Source organism: Gorilla gorilla, chromosome 22, assembly GCF_029281585.2.
Source record: "Gorilla gorilla gorilla isolate KB3781 chromosome 22, NHGRI_mGorGor1-v2.1_pri, whole genome shotgun sequence".
Classification (NCBI taxonomy): Eukaryota; Metazoa; Chordata; class Mammalia; order Primates; family Hominidae; genus Gorilla; species Gorilla gorilla.
In genome coordinates this window covers 55,340,330-55,363,795 of record NC_073246.2, presented here as the reverse complement: position 1 = coordinate 55,363,795, position 23,466 = coordinate 55,340,330, and positions in this window count along the sequence as shown.

Here is a 23,466-nt window from a genome sequence, read left to right as displayed (position 1 = left end):
TTCAAAAAAATAAAAAAGAAGAAAAAAATAGGAAATATTGTGTTCACATATGCTATGGTACTCTTTCTTATATAAACTATTTCTTTGCAGTATTCTAGAGGATTTAAGACAAATTTACCATTTAATAATTTCATATGGTATATTATTGCATTAGTATAGTATGTTATTATATAATTAGTATAAGTGACCAGTGCTGCAACAACCGCATTCCAAAAAGTATTGTGATCCTCCAAAATTACAATGTCTAAATGACATTATTCTCCTTCATGAGACCATTATACCTTAATTTTTCAGCACCATGAAAATCTACAAATGCCCTCTAAAATATATTTAGAAAACGTGGGAAAAAAATAGATACAGTTTCAGAAGATACATATATTTTGAAAATTAGCCTTTTTGGAATAAATTATTCTTTATGACATATAAATAAACACATTTTTCAGACTGGCGGGGTAACATTTGCATCAGTCAAAATAATTAGATTACTAAAACCTGTAATCTTATTAGAAAAATGGTTTATTCAGAGAATCATTGGAATTATTAGCCTTCAAGCTGCTATAGATTGAATCTGATCAAAATAATTAAGATAATATTATTTCATTTTTCAGTATAATATCTCCTTAGTATTTTTGTTTCTTATTTAATATGTGATTATATTTACTTCTGTGAATAATATGGATGAAGATCATTACAGTGTCAAGATCACTGGGTTCAGAGCACAGAAACCTCAAGTCTATTCTTTTTTCTTAAATACCTGTAAGACTTTAAAGAAGACAGAGTTTCTGGACTCTAATTTCTCTATCTGTAGAATAAATGGGTTAGACCAAATAACTCCTTTCTGCTTATAAATTTTCTAATTATATGACTGAGCTTACACCTGGAAAACAGTCTATCTCCTGTATAAATTAATGATAGAAATGAAAACCACCACGTTTCATGAAATTAACCACATAAATATCAACATCAACTGCTCAGAAGGACTTAAGTGCAAGTATCACAGGAATTCTGAAGCACAGAGAACTAAATATAAGAAATGTAACATTCTTCGTATTTTAAAAGAAGATTTTAATAATATATGTAAACACAGTAGCCTGTTCATAAGAAAAAAGAAAAGGGACGTCTTAGCATATTCAGGGTTCAACCAAAACTACTACTGGAATGTAAATCAAAGTAATATTCACCTAACTGTCATAATTGGCATGAATAATTTTAAGTAAAACACTTTTATTTGATATTAAATGTGAACAATAAGCCAAAACAGAGAAAATTAATAAATTGATCATTTATTGAAACTGAAATAAAAATATATAATTATTGAAGTCTCTTATATACATAAACCAATCATTGCTTAAATGAGCTGACATACTAGCTCCATAGTTTTATGTCACTAAGGAACTCTTTTGAACACAATAAAGAAACCAGAATTGAGCACAAAGAATGATGAACTGGGAAGTTCATGGCTTTCTATCTACTAATTAGGAGTACAATCATTCAGTCAAACAGCCACTCAACAAACATTTAGCATACAGCTTCTGGATACCAGGTACTGGTGTAGGTGCTAGAGCAACAAGGAAATAGTCCCTGCATTCAGTGAGCTCACAGGCAAGTAAACAAGTAAGTATAAAGACTGCATGACTGATTGGGAGCGGTGGTTCATGCCTGTAATCCCAGCACTTTGGGAGGCCAACGTGGGCAGATCACGAGGTCAAGAGATCGAGACCATCCTGGCCAACATAGTGAAACCCCGTCTCTACTAAAAATACAAAAATTAGCTGGGCACGGTGGTGCACGCCTGTAGTTACTTGGGAGGCTGAGGCAAGAGAATCAGTTGAACCTGGAAGGTAAAGGTTGCAGTGAGCTGAGATCACACCACTGCACTCCAGCCTGGTGACAGAGTGAGACTCTGTCTCAAAAAAAAAAAAAAAAGACTCCATGATAAGTGTGTATCTACAAAGGGCACAAAAGAATGAGTAGCTAATCCCCAAAGCCATATGGAGCAGTCAGTATAAGCTTCAGGAAAAGAAACTGAAGTAAAAAACTAACCTGAATCTGAAAAAAATGAGTAGGTATTTTCCAAGCACGTTTCAGGGGAAAAGTTGCAGGATGCAGAAGTCCTCCCAAGTACAAAAAGAGAATGAACTCTGGACAACTGGCAATTTATGGCACACAGGAATCAGTAAATGTAGGGATGAGAGGCACACAGAAACATGGGCAAAAACAGGAATTTTGACTTTATTCCATAAATCATGGAAAGCCACCAATGGGTTTTAAGTAATAAAATACTAAGACCAGGTTTGCATTTTAGAAAGATCAATTTGATTTCAGTGAGGAGGTCCAAAAATGAGAGCAGCAAGGCCAGATAGAAGGTCCTACTGCAACTAGCTATGGTTAGAGATGCAGACCAAAACTAAGGTGAAATCATTTAGAAGAAAGAACGTGGATATAAGAGCCATTGGTTTGGCCTCTCCACATCATTTTTTTAATTTTATTTTCATTTATTTATTTATTTATTTTTTTGAGACAGAGTCTCGCTCTGTCACCCAGGCTGGAGTGCAGTGGTGTGATCTTGGCTCACTGCAAGTTCTGCCTCCCGGGTTCACACTATTCTCCTGCCTCAGCCTCCCGAGTAGCTGGGACTACAGGCACGCACCACCACGCCCAGCTATTTTTTTCTATTTTTTAGTAGAGATGGGGTTTCACCGTGTTAGCCAGGATGGTCTCGATCTCCTGACCTCATGATCCACCCACCTCAGCCTCCCAATGTGCTGGGATTACAGGCTTGAGCCACCATGCCCAGCTGGCCTCTCCACATCTTTACTGTTATACTGATAACATGGGGATGAAAATAAATATTATTTGTATTTAAACTATTATTGTTATGTGAAAATTAAACAAATAACATACTATGATAACATCGGAGGTTCAAGAAATATTAAGTCTTGAAAATAGGAAAGATGAAAGGAAGGAAACAGGGAGTGGGGAGGAAAGTAGGAGAAAGGAGAGAATATAGGAATGAGAGAGGAGGAAAATAATAAGAAAGAAGTAGAAAGCTAGGTACGGTGGCTCATGACTGTAATCCCAGTGCTTTGGGAGGCCGAGTCAGGCAGATCACAAGGTCAGGAGTTCAAGACCAGCCTGGCCAATATGGTAAAACCTTGTCTCCACTAAAAATACAAAAATTAGCTGGGTGTGGTGGCAGGCACCTATAGTCCCAGCTACTCGGGAGGCTGAGGCAGGAGAATCACTTGACCCTGGGAGGCAGAGGTTGCAGTGAGCTGAGATCACACCACTGCACTCCAGCCTGGGTGACAGAGAAAGATGCTGTCTCAAAAAAAAGAAAGAAGTAGAAAAAGATATAGTATTTCTTAATCAGCAGAAGCTACTCTTATTTTTCAATACTCTACCTTTCTAATGTATCACTGACAAGGAAAGGTCTTGAATAATTGACTGAAGTCAGAATAGGTAAGGCACTCTACCTGTGGATACATGAGAGGCCTTAAAAAGTTCATGGAAAATGTATATTATGAAAAAAACTATGCAAAGGTTTCAATTTTGGCAGCAAAATAAACTCATACTAATTTATTATAGCATGTTTGAACAGGATCTAGTTTGAGACAGTAAGAAGGAGTAGACATTAGTTTGAAAAGAGCCCCTAGCAGAGCAATGTAAATTCTGCTAAAATTGAAGCAAGAACAAACATTAGATTATGATGAAGCTTGGGTGAAAGAATGGTGAAATCACTGATGCTTTACAAGAAGCTTGAGGGGACACTGCACCAAAGAAATCAGTAGTTCACAAGCGGACAGCTTTTTTAAAGAAGAAACGAGATGATGTGGAAGATGAAGTCCACAGGGACAGATCATCCATATCAATTTGCAAGGAAAAAAATTAATCTTGTTTGTGCCCTAATTGAAGAGGACTGATAATCAACAGCACAAACAATAGCCAACATCGTAGACATCTTAATTGGTTCAGCTTACACAGTTCTGACTAAAAAATTAAAGTTGAACCAACTTTCCACTGCATGGGTGCCAAAAGTGTTGTGCTCAGATCAGCTGCAGACAAGAGGAGAGCTCTCAATGGAAATTTTAAAGAACTAGGGTCAAGATCCTGAAGGATTTCTTTGAAGAATTGTAACAGAAGATAAAACATGGCTTTCCCAGTATGATCCTGAGGGCAAAACACAATCAAAGCAATGGCTACCAAAGGTGGAAGTGGTCCAGTCAAAGCTAAAGGGGATCACTCAAGAGCAAAGGTCACGGCAACAGTTTTTTGGGGACATTCCAGGCATTTTGCTTGTTGACTTTGTGGAAGGTCAAAGAACAATAATATCTGCATATCATGAGAGTGTTTTGAATAAGTTAGCCAAAGTTTTAGGGCAAAATACCTGGGAAAGCTTTAGCAGACAGTCCTCTAACACCACAATGTTTCTGCTCATTCCTGTCATCAAGCAAAGGCAATTTTGTGAGAGTCTCAATGGGAAATTGTCAGGCATCCACCTTACAGCTCTGATTTGGCTCCTTCTGACTTCTTTTTGTTTCCCAATCTCAACAAATGTGGAAAGGGCACCCATTTTTCTTAAGTTAATAATGTATAAGAGACTGCATTGACATTGTTAAGTTCCCAGGACCATCAGTTCTTTAGGGATGAAAACCGAAGATCACTTTTTCAATGTTTATCTTGTAACTTCATTTTTCCACAAACTTTTTGAAGTTTCTCCATACAAATGTCTCCATACAAATGAGCACTTGCAAAATAAGCAGAGAGTCTCATTCAATGGACAGAAAGTTCTGTGCCATCTAAAAATTATCTTAAGCAAGTTCAATGTGTAGCAACAGACTGTATTGATAAATATCAGTTAGTTTGACTTCTGCAATGACCATGATGGAGTAACAAGAACTAGACTTTCTCTCCCTCCTGAAACAACCAAAAAAATGGCCAAAATGTATGCCACAAAAGTTTGCAAGACCCTGTAAAGTCAGTCTCAAACAAGGTGAGCCTATCAACTGCCCTAATTTATGCCTGGAGAAAGTTTTCCAGCCCACTACTGCAGGAGAAAAGCCCAAGAGGAGCCCATTGTTCTCCCTGAGCTGAAGGGACAGAGCTGAGAGTCCACAGAAACCATGTTGACATGAGCTCTCAGGACAAGGTTTCCGAGAAGAAGGGGCTGCACAGAAAGAGAACTCCAGAGCTCTGCAAAGGGTCCCCCTAAAGTACATAGCTAAGTAATTGTTAGGACAGGCCTAGAGAAAAGTACCTACAGTTGGGGAAACAACACCCAGATAAGATGAAAAGTAACAGTACACATGCTCACCAAGGTCCAGTAATAGTGCTTATTTTATCAGCCAAACCAGAAACACCTCAAGATTCCCAGGGATACCCAGAAGGATCTTGCCTCACTAGTTGGGAGTGATTAGCTCTAAAATGAGAACTGGTCTGATCCCACCTAATGAATTTTTAAAGCAAGACCAAAAAGAGTCAAACTCTTTCCAACTAAACTTAAATACATACCAATACAAAGATCAAGAATATTTATATATACTTCCAGCACTCAATAAGATAAAAGTCACCATATCTGACATCCAGACACAGTTTAGCAGAGACACAACAGTAACAACAAAAGACAGAAGAACGTGGCTCATAATAAGGAGAAAAATCACTGAGTCAGAACTGATCCAGAGTAAATCAAGGTGCCAGAGTTATCAGTTAAGAACATTCAAATGCTTATTGAAACAGTATTCTATATGTTCTAAAATAGAGACATGCAAGATACACTAAAGGAGGCTGGGCGCAGTGGCTCACGCCTGTAATCTCAGCATTTTGCGAGGCCGAGGCAGGTGGATCACGAAGTCAGGAGTTCAGGACCAGCCTGACCAATATGGTGAAATCCCATCTCTACTAAAAATACAAAAATTAGCGGGGCATAGTAGCATGCGGCTGTAGTCCCAGCTACATGGTAGGCTGATAGCACGTTAGTCATTAAAGAAGAAAAGATAGACACCTCTCAAAATAAAATAGAGAGAGAAAATAAATTTTTAAAAAACATGAACAGAGCAATAGTAGACAGTAAATTTCAAGTAACTGAATTTACGTGTAATCTCAGTTCCCAAAGGAGAGGAGAGGGAAGATGTGAAAACATTTGGGACTTTGAGTCAGGCAAAGCTTTCTTTGATATGACCCCACAGCATGATTTATATAATAATATATTGATAAGAAGAACTCATCAAATTTAAAAAAAAGAATCTGCTCTTCAAAAGAATCTATTAAGAGACTGAAAAGACAAGCTGCAGGCTGGGAGAAAATATTTGCAATTCATATATCTGATGAAAGGCTTGCATCAAAAATATATTTTAAAAGCTCAAAATTTAATAATGAAAAACAAACAACCCCATTTAAAACTTGGGTGAAAGACTGGAACAGACATTACAAAGTAGACATTTGTTTGGTAAATAAGCACATATGCTCAACATAATTAATGCTAAGGGAAATGCAAATTAAAACCAAAATGAGACGCCACTATCTATTTTTAAATAGCTAAGATTAGCATGACTGATAACAGCCAAGCACTGGCTTGGATGTGGAGAAGCTGAAACTCTCATACACTGCTGATGGGAATACAAAAAAGTGTAACCTTTGAAAAACAGTTTAAGAGTCCCTTAAAAAGTTAAACATACTTCTGCCGTAAGACTCAGCCATTGCACTCCTGGGTATTTACCCAAGGGAGATAAAAGTAGGTGTTCATATAATGATATCAACACAAATGTTCATAGCACATGTATTCATAATAGCCCAAACTAGAAACAGTCTAAATATCAATCAATACATTAATGAATTAACTTGCTTTATCCAAATTAATTATGGATACATACTATAACATGAATGAATCTCAAAATAACTATACTAAGTGAAACAAGGCAGACTCTAGAGGTAAAACATGCAGAGAAAAAAACATAAAATGTCAGACAAAAAAGTGCATAGTGTAAAATTTTATTTATATACATTTTTTGACTGTATAAATTACTGTCCAGTGACAGAAAGCAGTTTGGTGGTTTTTAAGGGCCAGGAATGAGGGGCCAGAGAAATGTATTATAAAGAGGCATCAGGAAACTGGAGGTGAAGTATATTTCCATCACCTCGATTGCGTGCTGATGGTTTCTAAACTTTCAATATTTTTAGTTTATTATATGTTATACAAAATAAAGCTTGTAATAAAAATCAAAAGACTGAGCCATCTTTATTTTCTCTATAAAAGAGCAGAATTATCCTTTTAGAGATTTGGAAAGATTATTAAAAGATAAGTTACAAAATACAGTACCTGACACGTATAAAATATTAAATAAATACTAGCCATGCTTAATTATTTTGTTTTAAGTCTATATGAGTCAAGTTTTAGTAGAAATATGGGCTAGAAAAAAAAACAGAAAGCGGGACTCTGTGATCCGACTTGGGCTTATAGAACAGACTGCACTAGTTTGTTGTCATGCTGCTAATAAAGTCATACCCAAGACCGGGTAATTTAGAAAGGAAAGAGGTTTAATGAACTCACAATTCCACATGGCTGGGGAGGCCTCACAGTCACGGCAGAAGGCAAAAAAGAAGCAAAGGCGCATCTTAAATGGTAGCAGAGAAGAAAGCTTGTGTAGGGAAACTCCCATTTTAAAAGCATCAGATCTCGTGAGACTTATTCGCTACCAGGAGAACAGTAGGGGGAACCCGCCCCTATGATTCAATGATCTCCACCTGACTCCATCCTTGACATGCGGGGATAATTACAATCAAGGTGAGATTCGGGTGGATACACAGCCGAATCATATCAATGACTAATGAGAGTTACGTCCAGAACCTAACGAAAACCTGTCTGAGGCCACATTCCCTGTAAAGCAGATTTGAGATAGAGATTTGTGTAGAGAACATTTAACTGGGTAAAATCCTAGGAGCCAACAACTGTGGCGAAAAAGCTGAATTGGACAAAGGGAGTTGAGATGTGAGGCAGTCACAACAAATACCTCAGCTAATCTCAAGGGGGAGCTGAGAAGCTGGGGTGACCCTTCAGAGTTGCCCTAAATTGAGGCAGGAGTATGGAGTTTTAATACCTTTCACTGGCCATTCTTCAGATACGAGTTGTCCCCAAGGATGGACATCAGCTTGACAAGTTATTAATTAGATCTCCTGAGAATAAATTCTAGAGAGAATCAGCTGAGAGGCATGATTTGCCAACACTCCCAATAGCTGGGCAAACTTCAGTTTTGAGGGAGGATTTGGGTTACACATAAAAGTCTCCACAACCAATTATTCATGGGAAATTCTATGTAGGCAGAGCTGTTTCATGGCCAGTTAATCAAACTACATAATCTATTTGGTTAAGCAAAAGAAATTAAAAAGATAAAATAAAATCTATATATTAACACTCAAAAGTTTTTAATGCATTTGCCTTGCATTTCGTATGTTTTGCCTTGCATTTCGTATATTTTGCCTTGCATTTGTTTATTTGCTTTCAAAAACCTTTAGAGAACAATAATTACTAATATAATATGGAGTAGCACAGCATAGACGAGGGAAGCTAACTCTCTCCCTTTTCCCAGAACCTGGAACAGCTAAAGATCCTAAGCATTGTCAGCTTTGGTATCTGACATAGTTTGGATGTTTGTCCCCTTCAAATCTCACGTTAAAATGTGATCCCCAATGTTGGAGATAGATGCCTCCTGAATGGCTTGGTGCTGTCCTCTTGGTAATGAATGAGTTCTTACCCTGTGAGTTCATGCGATATCTGGTTGTTTAAAAGAGACTGACACCTCTTCCCTGTCTCTCTTGCTTCCGCTCTCACCATGTGATATGCTGGTTTCCCTTCACCTTCCACCATGATTGGAAGGTTCCTGATGCCCTCCCTGGAAGCAGGTGCCAGTACTATGCTTCATGTACAGCCTTCACAACAAGGAGCCAAATAAACCTCATTTCTTTATAAATAACCCAGCCTCAGCTATTTCTTTATAACAATGCAAAAGGGCTAACAGAGTATCATTCATGGACAGTGAGTGTATTAGTCAATTTTCATGCTGCTGATAAAGACATACCCAAGACTGGGTAATTTATAAAGAAAAAGAGGTTTAATGAATTCACATATCTGTACCGCTACCTGTATAAATATGGAAATATCTTCACCGCTACCTGTACAAACATGGAAATATCTACACCGCCATCTCTTTAAACATGGAAATATCTACACCGCTATGTGTATAAACAAGGAAATATCTACAGCGCCATCTCTATAAACATGGAAATATCTACACCGCTATCTGTATGAACATGAAAATATCTACAGCGCCATCTGTATAAATATGGAAGTATATACACCGCCATCCGTATAAACATGGAAATATCTACACCGCCATCTGTATAAACATGGAAATATCTACACCGCCATCTGCATAAACATGGAAATATATACACCGCCACATATATAAACATGGAAATATCCAAGCCGCCATCTCTATAAACTTGGAAATATCTACACCGCTGTCTCTATAAACATGGAAATATCTACACCGCTATGTGTATCAACATGGAAATATCTATACCGCTATCTCTACAAACATGGAAATATCTACAACGATATCTGTATAAACATGGAAATATCTACACCGCTATCTGTATGTACATGGAAATATCTACACCGCTATCTGTATAAACATGGAAATATCTACACTGCTATCTATAAAACAGGGAAATATCTACAATGCTATCTGTATAAACATGGAAATATCTACAACGCTCTCTCTATAAACATGGAAATACCTACACCGATATCTCCATAAACATGGAAATAACGACACTGTTATGTGTAAAAACATGGAAATATCTACACCGCCATGTCTATAAACATGTAAATATCTACACCGTCATCTGTATAAACATGAAAATATCTACACCCAATCTGTATCAAAATGGAAATATCCACACCGCCATCTGTATGATATTGGAAATATCTACACCGTTATATGTATAAACACAGAAATATCTACACCGCTATCGGTATAAACATGGAAACGTCTACACTGCTATCTGTATAAACATGGAAATATCTACACCGCTATCTGTATGAACATGGAAATATCTACACTGCCATCTGTATAAACTTGGAAATATCTACACCGCCATCTCTATAAACATGGAAATATCTACACCGCCCTCGGTATGAAAATGGAAATATCAACAACGTCATCTGTATGAACATGGAAATAACTACACAGACATCAGTGTGAACATGGAAATATCTACACCGACATCTGTATGAACATAGAAATATCTACACCGCCATCTGTATGAACATGCAAATATCTTCACCGCCATCTGTATGAAGATGGAAATATCTACACAGCCTTCTGTATGAACATGAAAATATCTACACCGCTATCTGTATGAACATGGAAATACCTACAAACCTATCTCTATAAACATCGAAATATTTACACCGCTATCTGTATAAACAAGGAAATATCTACACCGCCATCTCTATAAACATGGAAATATCTACACTGCCATCTGTATAAACATGGAAATATCTACACCGCTATCTGTATAAACATGGAAATATCTACACTGCTTTCTGTGAAACAGGGAAATATCTACACTGCTATCTCTATAAACATGGAAATAACTACACCACTATCTCTATAATCATGGAAATATCTACACCACTATCTCTATAAACATGGAAATATCTACACCACTATCTCTATAAACATGGAAATATCTACACCGCTATTTGTATAAACATGGAAATATCAACACTGCTATCTGAATAAACATGGAAATATCTACAGCGATAAGTGTATAAACATGGAAATATCTACACCGCCATCTCTATAAACATGGAAATATCTACACCCCCGTCGGTGAGAACATGGAAATATCTGTACGCCATCTCTATAAACTTGGAAATATCTACACCGCCATCTGTATCAGCTTGCAAATATCTACACCGCCAGCTGAAAGATGATGGAAATATCTACACGGCTATCTGTATAAACACAGAAATATCTGCACTGATATCTGTATAAACATGGAAATATCTACACCGATATCTGTATAAACATGGAAATAAATACCCTGCTATCTCTAAAAACATGGAAATATCTATAACGCTATCTGTATAAACATGGAAATATCTACACCGCTATCTGTATAAAGATGGAAATATCTACACAGCTATCTGTATAAACTTGTAAATATCTTCACTGCTATCTGTGTAAACATGGAAATATTGACACCGCTATCTCTATAAACATGGAAATATCTACATTGCTCTCTGTATAAACATGGAAATATCTGCACCGCTATCTGTAATAACATGGAAATATCTACACAGCTATCTCTATAAACACTGAAATATCTACCCCGCTATATCTATAAACATGGAAATATCCACACTGCCATCTGTATAAACATGGAACTATCTACACCGCTATCTGTACAAGCATGGCAATATCTACTCCGCTAACTGTATAAACATGGAAATATCTACAACAATATCTCTATAAAGAAGGAAATATCTACACCGCCATCTCTGTAAACATGGAAATATCTACACCGCTATCTGTTTGAACATTTAAATATATACACCGCTATCTGTATAAACATGGAAATATCTACACCGCCATCTGCAAGAACATGGAAATAACTACACAGCCATCTGTAAGAAGATGGAATTATCTACATCGCCATCTGTATCAACATGGAAATATATACACCGCCATCTGTATCAACATGGAAATATCTTCACCGACATCTGTAGGAGCATGGAAAAATCTACACCTCTATCTGTATGAACATGGAAATATCTACACTGCTATCTGTAAAACTGGGAAATATCTTCACCGCTATCTATATAAACATGGAAATATCTACACCGCTATCTGAATAAACATGGAAATATCTACACCGCTATCTGTATAAACATGGAAATATCTACACCAATATCTGTGTAAACCTGGAAATATCTACACCGCTCTCTCTATAAACATGGAAATATCTACACCGCCATCTGTATAAACATGGAAATATCTACACCGTCATCTGTATAAACATGGAAATATCTACACCGCCATCTGTATCAAACTGGAATTATCTACACCGCCATCTGTATGATCATGGAAATATCTACAATGTTATCTGTATAAACACAGAAATATCTACACCTCTATCTGCATAAACATGGAAATATCTACACTGTTATCTGTTTAAACATGGAAATAACTAGACTGCTATCTCTATAAACATGGAAATATCTACACCGCTATCGGTAAAAACTTGGAAATGACTACACTGCTCTCTGTATAAACATGGAAATATCTTCACCGCTATCTGTATAAACATGTAAATATCTACACCGCCATCTGTAAGAACATGGAATTATCTACACCGCCATCTGTATCAACATGGAAATATATACACCGCCTTCTGTATCAACGTAGAAATATCTTCACCGCCATCTGTATGAACCTGGAAATATCTGTACTGCCATCTGTATGAAAATGGAAAAATATACACCGCTATCTGTATGAACATGGAAAAATCTACACTGCTATCTGTATGAACATGGAAATATCTACACCGCTATCCATTTGAACATGGAAATATCTACCCCGCTATCTGTATAAACATGGAAATATCTACAATGTTATCTCAATAAACATGGAAATAACTACAACGCTATCTGTATAAACATGGAAATATCTAGACCTTCATCTCTATAAACATGGAAATATCTGCACTGCCATCTGTATAAGCATGGAAATATCTACACGGCCTTCTGTACAAACATGGAAATATCTACACCGCCATCTGTATAAAGATGGAAATATCTACAGCGCTATCTGTATAAACATGGAAATATCTACACCGCTATCTGTATAAACATGAAAATATTTACACCGCTATCTGTATAAACATGGAAATATCTACACCGCGATATGTATAAACATGGAAATATCTACACCATTATCTGTATAAACATGGAAGTATCCACACCGCTATCTCTATAAACCTGTAAATAAGTACACTGCTATCTCTGTAAACATGGAAATATCTAGATCGCCATCTCTATAAACATGGAAATATCTACAACGCCATCTGTATGAACATGGAAATATCTACACCGCCAACCATATAAAGATGGATATATCTACACCGCTCTCTGTACGAACATGGAAAAATCTTCACCACTATCTGTATAAACATGGAAATGTCTACACGGCCATCTCTATAAACATGGATATATCTACAATTCTATCTGTGTAAACATGGAAATGTCTACGCCGCTATCTGGGTAAACATGGAAATACCTACTCCGCTATCTGTATAAACACAGAAATATCTACACTGCTATCTGTATAAACATGGAAATATTTACACCGTTATCTGTATAAACTTGGAAATAACTACACTGCTATCTCTATAAACATGGAAATATCTGCACCGCTATCTGTATAAACATGGAAATATCTACATTGCTATCTGTAAAACAGGGAAATGTCTACACCGCTATCTCTATAAACGTCTAAATATCTACAGTGCTCTCTGTATAAACATGGAAATATCTACACCGCTATCTGCAAAAACATGGAAATATCTACGCCGCTATCTCTATAAACATGGAAATATGTACACCGCTATATCTATAAACATGGAATTATCTACACTGCCATCTGTATAACCATGGAAATATCAACACCGCTATCTGTATAAACATGGAAATATCTACACTGCTATCTGTATAAACATGGAAATTACTTCACCGCTATCTGTATAAACACGGAAATATCTACACCGCCATCTCTTTAAACATGGAAATATCTACACCGCAATCGGTATAAATGTGGAAATATCTACACCACTATCTCTATAGACATGGAAATAAATACAACGCCATCTGTATGAACACGGAAATATCTACACCGCTATCGGTATAAACATGCAAATATCTACACCACTAACTCTATAAACATGGAAATATCTACAACACTAAATCTATAAACATGGAAATATCTACACTGCCATCTGTATAAACATGGAAATAGCTACAGCGCCATCAGTATGAACATGGAAATATCTACACCACCATCGGTATGAACATGGAAATATCTACACAGCCATCTGTATGAACATGGAAATAACTACAGCGTCATCTGTATGAACATGGAAATATCTACACAGCCATCTGTATGAACACTGAAATATCGTCACGCCATCTGTATGAACATGGAAATATCTACACCGCCATCTGTATGAACATGGAAATATCTACACCGACATCTGTATGAACATGGAAATATCTACACCGCTATCTGTATGAACATGAAATATCTACACCGCTATCTGTATGAACACGGAAATATCTACACCACTCTCTGTATAAACATGGAAATATCTACACTTATCTGTGAAACAGGGAAATATCTACAACGCTATCTCTAAAAAGATGGAAATATCTACACCACTATCTCTATAATCATGGAAATATCTACACTGCCATCTCTATAAAGATTGAAATACATAGACTGCCATCTTATGAACTTGGAAATATCTACACCGCCATGTGTATAAAGATGGAAATATCTACACCGCTATCTGTATGAACATGGAAATATCTACACAGCCATCTGTATAAAGATGGAATTATCTACACCGCTATCTGTATGGACATGGAAATATCTACCCCACTATCTGTATAAACATGGAAATATCTACTCCGCTATCTGAATAAACATGGAAATATCTACACCGCAATCTCTATAAACATGGAAATAACTACAGTGCTATGTGTATAAACATGGAAATATCTAGACCTCCAGCTTTATAAACATGGAAATATCTACACCGCCATCTCTATAAACATGGAGATACCTAAACCGCCATCTGTATGAACATGGAATTATCTGCACCGCCATCTCTATAAAGATGGAAACATCTACACCGACATCTGTATAAACATGGAAATATCTACACCTCTATCTGTATAATGATGGAAATATCTACACCGCTATCTGAAAAAACATGTAAATATCTACATCGCCATCTTCATAAACATGGAAATATCTACACCGCAATCTCTATAAACATGGAAATATCTACACCAATATCTGTGTGAACATGGAAATATCTACACTGCCAACCGTATGAAGATGGAAATATCTACACCGCTCACTGTATGAACATGGAAATATCTACACTGCTATCTGTATGAACATGGAAATATCTACACCGCTATCTCTATAAACATGGCAATATCTACACCGATATCTGTATAAACATGGAAATATCTACCCCGCTATCTGTATAAACATGGAAATATCTACACCGCTATCTTTATAAACATGGGAATTTCTACAGCACCCTCTGTATTAGCATGGAAATATCTACACCGCCACCTGTATAAAGATGGAAATATCTACAGCGCTATCTGTATAAACATGGAAATATCTACACCGCTTTCTGAATAAACATGGAAATATCTACAATGCTATCTGTACAAACATGGAAATAGCTACACCGCTATCTGTATAAACATGGAAACATCTACACCGCTATCTCAATAAACATGGAAAAATCTTCACCGCTATCTGTATAAACATGGAAATATCTACACTGCTATCTGTATGAACATGGAAATATCTACACTGCTATCTGTATAAACATGGAAATATCTACACCGCTATGTGTACGAATATGAAAGTATCTACAGCGCCATCGGTATAAAATTGCAAGTATCTAAACCGCTATCTCTATAAAGATGGAAATATCTACACTGCCATCTGTGTGAACATGGAAATATGTACACCGCCATCTGTATGAACATGAAAATATCTACACCACTATCTCTATAAATATGGAAATATCTACACCGATATCTGTTTAAACAAGGAAATATCTACAACGCCATGTCAATAAATATGGAAATATCTACACTGTCACCTCTACAAACAGGGAAATATCTAAACCAACATCCGTATGAGCATGGAAATATCTACACCGCGATCTCTCTAAAGATGCAAATATCTACACCGCCGTCTGTATAAACATGGGAATACCTACACCGCTATCTGTAAAAACATGGAAATATCTACACTGCTTTCTGTATGAACATGGAAATACCTTCACCTCTATCTGTATAATGATGGAAATTTCTACACTGCCATCTGCATAAACATGGAAATATCTACACCGCTATCTTTATATACATGGAAATATCTACACCGCTATCCGTATAATCATGGAAATTACTTCATCGCTATCTCTATCAACATCGAAATATCTACACCGCTATCTCTGTAAACATGGAAATATCTACACTGCTATCTGTATGAACATGGAAATATCTACACCGCTATCTGTGTAAACATGCATACATCTTCACCGCTATCTGCATGAAAATGGAAATAGCTACACAGCTATCTGCATATACATGGAAATATCTACAAAGCTATCTCTTACACATGGAAATAACTACACTGCTAGCTCTATAAACATGGAAATATCTACACCGCCATCTGTATGAACATGGAAATATCTGCACCGCCATCTGTATGAACACATAAATATCTACACCGCCATCTGTATTAAGATGGAGATATCTACACCGGTTTCTGTATAAACATGGAAATATCTACACCGCTATCTGTATAAACATGGAAATATCTACACCGCTATCTGTATAAACATGGAAATATCTACACCACTACCTGTATAAACATGGAAATATCAGCACCGCTATCTGTATGAACACGGAAATAGCTACACAGCCATCTGGATGATCATGGAAATATCTACACCGCTATCTGTATGAACATGGAAATAGCTACACCGCTATCTGTATGAACATGGAAATATCTACACCACAATCTGTATGAACATGGAAATATCTACACCGCTATCTGTATGAACATGGAAATATCTTCACTGCGATCTGTATGAACATGGATATATCTACACAGCCATCTGGATGAACATGGACATATCCACACTGCTTTCTGAATTAACATGGATACAGCTACACCGCTATCTGTATGAACATGGAAATATCTACACCGCTATCTTTATGAACATGGAAATATGTACACCGCTATCTGTATGAACATGGAAATATCTTCACCGCCATCTGTATGAACATGGATATATCTACACTGCCAACTGGATGAACATGGAAATATCTACACCGTTTTCTGTATGAACATGGAAATATCTACACCGATATCTGTGTAAACATGCATACATCTTCACCGCTATCTGTATAAACATGGAAATATCTACACCGCTATGTGAATGAACATGGAAATATCTACACCGCTATCTGTTTGAAGATGGAAATATCTACACCACTATCTGCATGAAAATGGAAATATCTACACAGCTATCTGCATATACATGGAAATATCTACAAAGCTCTCTCTTTACACATGGAAATAAGTACACTGCCATCTCTATACACATGGAAATATCTACGCCGCCATCTGTATGAACATGGAAATAACTGCACCGCCATCTGCATGAACTTATAAATATCTACACCGCCATCTGTATTAAGATGGAGATATCTACACCACTATCTGTATAAACATGGAAATATCTACACCGCTATCTGTATAAACATGGAAATATCTACACCGCTATCTGTATAAACATGGAAATATCTACACCACTACCTGTAAAAACATGGAAATATCAGCACAGCTATCTGTATGAACATGGAAATATCTACACCGCTATCCGTATGAACATGGAAATATCTACACCACTATCTGTATGAACATGGAAATATCTGCACCGCCATCTGTATGAACATGGAAATATCTGCACCGCCATCGGCATGAACATATAAATATCTACACCGCCATCTGTATTAAGATGGAGATATCTACACAGCTATCTGTATAAACATGGAGATATCTACACCGCTATCTGTATAAACATGGAAATATCTACACCGCTATCTGTATAAACATGGAAATATCTACACCGCTATCTGTATAAACATGGAAATATCTACACCGCTACCTGTATGAAGATGGAAATATCAGCACCGCTATCTGTATGAACATGGAAATATCTACACCGCTATCTGTATGAACATGGAAATATCTACACCGCTATCTGTATAAACATGGAAATATCTACACCGCTATCTGTATAAACATGGAAATATCTACACCACTACCTGTAAAAACATGGAAATATCAGCACCGCTACCTGTATGAACATGGAAATATCTACACCGCTATCTGTATGAACATGGAAATATCTCCACCGCTATCTGTATGAACATGGAAATATCTACACCGCCATCTGTATGAACATGGAAATATCTGCACCGCCATCTGTATGAACATATAAATGTCTACACCGCCATCTGTATTAAGATGGAGATATCTACATCGCTATCTGTAAAAACTTGGAAATATCTACACCGCTATCTGTATAAACATGGAAATATCTACACCACTATCTGTATAAACATGGAAATATCTACACCGCTACCAGTATAAACATGGAAATATCAGCACCGCTATCTGTACGAACATGGAAATATCAGCATCGCTATCTGTATGAAAATGGAAATATCTACACCGCTATCTGTATGAACATGGAAATATCTACACTGCTTTCTGTACGAACATAGAAATATCTACACCGCTATCGGTTTGAACATGGAAATATCTACACAGGTATCTCTTTACACATGGAAATAACTACACCACTATCTGTATGAACATGGAAATATCTACTCCGGCATCTGTATGAACATGGAAATATCTGCACCACCATCTGTATCAACATATAAATATCTACACCGCCATCTGTATTAAGATGGAGATATCTACACCGCTATCTGTATAAACATGGAAATATCTACACCGCTATCTTTATAAACATGGAAATATCAACACGGCTATCTGTATAAACTTGGAAATATCTACACCGCTACCTGTATGAACATGGAAATATCAGCACCGCTATCTGTATGAACATGGAAATATCTACACCGATATCTGTATGAACATGGAAATATCTACACCGCTCTCTGTATGAACATGGAAATATCTACACTGCCATCTGTATGAACATGGAAATATCTGCACCGCCATCTGTATGAACATATAAATATCTACAACGCCATCTGTATTAAGATGGAGATATCTACACCGCTATCTGTATAAACATGGAGATATCTACACCGCTATCTGTATAAACATGGAAATATCTACACCTCTATCTGTATAAACATGGAAATATCTACACCGCTATCTGTATAAACATGGAAATATCTACACCGCTACCTGTATGAACATGGAAATATCAGCACCGCTATCTGTATGAACATGGAAATATCTACACCGCTATCTGTATGAACATGGAAATATCTACAACGCTATCTGTATGAACATGGAAATATCTACACCGCTATCTGTATGAACATGGAAATATCTACACCGCTATCTGTATGAACATAGAAATACCTACACCGCTATCTGTTTGAACATGGAAATATCTACACCGCTGTCTGCATGAAAATGGAAATATCTACACAGCTATCTGCATATACATGGAAATATCTACACAGCTATCTCTTTACACATGGAAATAAATACACCGCTATCTCTATAAATATGGAAATATCTACACCGCCATCTCAATGAACATGGAAATATCTGCACCGCCATCTGTATGAACATATAAATATCTACACCGCCATCTGTATTAAGAAGGAGATAACTACACCGCTATCTGTATAAACATGGAAATATCTACACCGCTATCTGTATAAACATGGAAATATCTACACCGCTATCTGTATGAACATGGAAATATCTACACTACTATCTGTATGAAAATGGAAATATCTTCACCGCCATCTGTATGAACATGGATATATCTACACAGCCATCTGGATGAACATGGAAATATCTACACCGCTATCTGTATGAACATGGAAATATCTACACCGCCATCTGTATGAACATGGAAATATCTGCACCGCCATCTGTATGAACATACAAATGTCTACACCGCCATCTGTATTAAGATGGAGATATCTACATCGCTATCTGTAAAAACTTGGAAATATCTACACCGCTATCTGTATAAACATGGAAATATCTACACCACTATCTGTATAAACATGGAAATATCTACACCGCTACCAGTATAAACATGGAAATATCAGCACCGCTATCTGTACGAACATGGAAATATCAGCATCGCTATCTGTATGAACATGGAAATATCTACACCGCTATCTGTATGAACATGGAAATATCTACACCGCTATCTGTACGAACATAGAAATATCTACACCGCTATCGGTTTGAACATGGAAATATCTACACAGGTATCTCTTTACACATGGAAATAACTACACCACTATCTGTATGAACATGGAAATATCTACTCCGGCATCTGTATGAACATGGAAATATCTGCACCACCATCTGTATCAACATATAAATATCTACACCGCCATCTGTATTAAGATGGAGATATCTACACCGCTATCTGTATAAACATGGAAATATCTACACCGCTATCTTTATAAACATGGAAATATCAACACGGCTATCTGTATAAACTTGGAAATATCTACACCGCTACCTGTATGAACATGGAAATATCAGCACCGCTATCTGTATGAACATGGAAATATCTACACCGATATCTGTATGAACATGGAAATATCTACACCGCTCTCTGTATGAACATGGAAATATCTACACTGCCATCTGTATGAACATGGAAATATCTGCACCGCCATCTGTATGAACATATAAATATCTACAACGCCATCTGTATTAAGATGGAGATATCTACACCGCTATCTGTATAAACATGGAGATATCTACACCGCTATCTGTATAAACATGGAAATATCTACACCTCTATCTGTATAAACATGGAAATATCTACACCGCTATCTGTATAAACATGGAAATATCTACACCGCTACCTGTATGAACATGGAAATATCAGCACCGCTATCTGTATGAACATGGAAATATCTACACCGCTATCTGTATGAACATGGAAATATCTACAACGCTATCTGTATGAACATGGAAATATCTACACCGCTATCTGTATGAACATGGAAATATCTACACCGCTATCTGTATGAACATAGAAATACCTACACCGCTATCTGTTTGAACATGGAAATATCTAAACCGCTGTCTGCATGAAAATGGAAATATCTACACAGCTATCTGCATATACATGGAAATATCTACACAGCTATCTCTTTACACATGGAAATAAATACACCGCTATCTATATAAATATGGAAATATCTACACCGCCATCTCAATGAACATGGAAATATCTGCACCGCCATCTGTATGAACATATAAATATCTACACCGCCATCTGTATTAAGAAGGAGATAACTACACCGCTATCTGTATAAACATGGAAATATCTACACCGCTATCTGTATAAACATGGAAATATCTACACCGCTATCTGTATGAACATGGAAATATCTACACTACTATCTGTATGAAAATGGAAATATCTTCACCGCCATCTGTATGAACATGGATATATCTACACAGCCATCTGGATGAACATGGAAATATCTACACCGCTATCTGTTTGAAGATGGAAATATCTACACTGCTATCTGGATGAAAAAGGAAATATCTACACAGCTATCTGCATATACATGGAAATATCTACAAAGCTCTCTCTTTACACATGGAAATAACTACACTGCTATCTCTATAAACATGGAAATATCTACACCGCCTTCTGTATGAACATGGAAATATCTGCACAGCCATCTGTATGAACATATAAATATCTACACCGCCATCTATATTAAGATGGAGATATCTACACCACTATCTGTATAAACATGGAAATATCTACACCGCTATCTGTATAAACATGGAAATATCTACACCGCTATCTGTATAAACATGGAAATATCTACACCACTACCTGTAAAAACATGGAAATATCAGCACCGCTACCTGTATGAACATGGAAATATCTACACCGCTATCTGTATGAACATGGAAATATCTCCACCGCTATCTGTATGAACATGGAAATATCTACACCGCCATCTGTATGAACATGGAAATATCTGCACCGCCATCTGTATGAACATATAAATGTCTACACCGCCATCTGTATTAAGATGGAGATATCTACATCGCTATCTGTAAAAACTTGGAAATATCTACACCGCTATCTGTATAAACATGGAAATATCTACACCACTATCTGTATAAACATGGAAATATCTACACCGCTACAAGTATAAACATGGAAATATCAGCACCGCTATCTGTACGAACATGGAAATATCAGCATCGCTATCTGTATGAACATGGAAATATCTACACCGCTATCTGTATGAACATGGAAATATCTGCACCGCTATCTGTACGAACATAGAAATATCTACACCGCTATCGGTTTGAACATGGAAATATCTACACAGGTATCTCTTTACACATGGAAATAACTACACCACTATCTGTATGAACATGGAAATATCTACTCCGGCATCTGTATGAACATGGAAATATCTGCACCACCATCTGTATCAACATATAAATATCTACACCGCCATCTGTATTAAGATGGAGATATCTACACCGCTATCTGTATAAACATGGATATATCTACACCGCTATCTTTATAAACATGGAAATATCAACACGGCTATCTGTATAAACTTGGAAATATCTACACCGCTACCTGTATGAACATGGAAATATCAGCACCGCTATCTGTATGAACATGGAAATATCTACACCGATATCTGTATGAACATGGAAATATCTACACCGCTCTCTGTATGAACATGGAAATATCTACACTGCCATCTGTATGAACATGGAAATATCTGCACCGCCATCTGTATGAACATATAAATATCTACAACGCCATCTGTATTAAGATGGAGATATCTACACCGCTATCTGTATAAACATGGAGATATCTACACCGCTATCTGTATAAACATGGAAATATCTACACCTCTATCTGTATAAACATGGAAATATCTACACCGCTATCTGTATAAACATGGAAATATCTACACCGCTACCTGTATGAACATGGAAATATCAGCACCGCTATCTGTATGAACATGGAAATATCTACACCGCTATCTGTATGAACATGGAAATATCTACAACGCTATCTGTATGAACATGGAAATATCTACACCGCTATCTGTATGAACATGGAAATATCTACACCGCTATCTGTATGAACATAGAAATACCTACACCGCTATCTGTTTGAACATGGAAATATCTACACCGCTGTCTGCATGAAAATGGAAATATCTACACAGCTATCTGCATATACATGGAAATATCTACACAGCTATCTCTTTACACATGGAAATAAATACACCGCTATCTCTATAAATATGGAAATATCTACACCGCCATCTCAATGAAC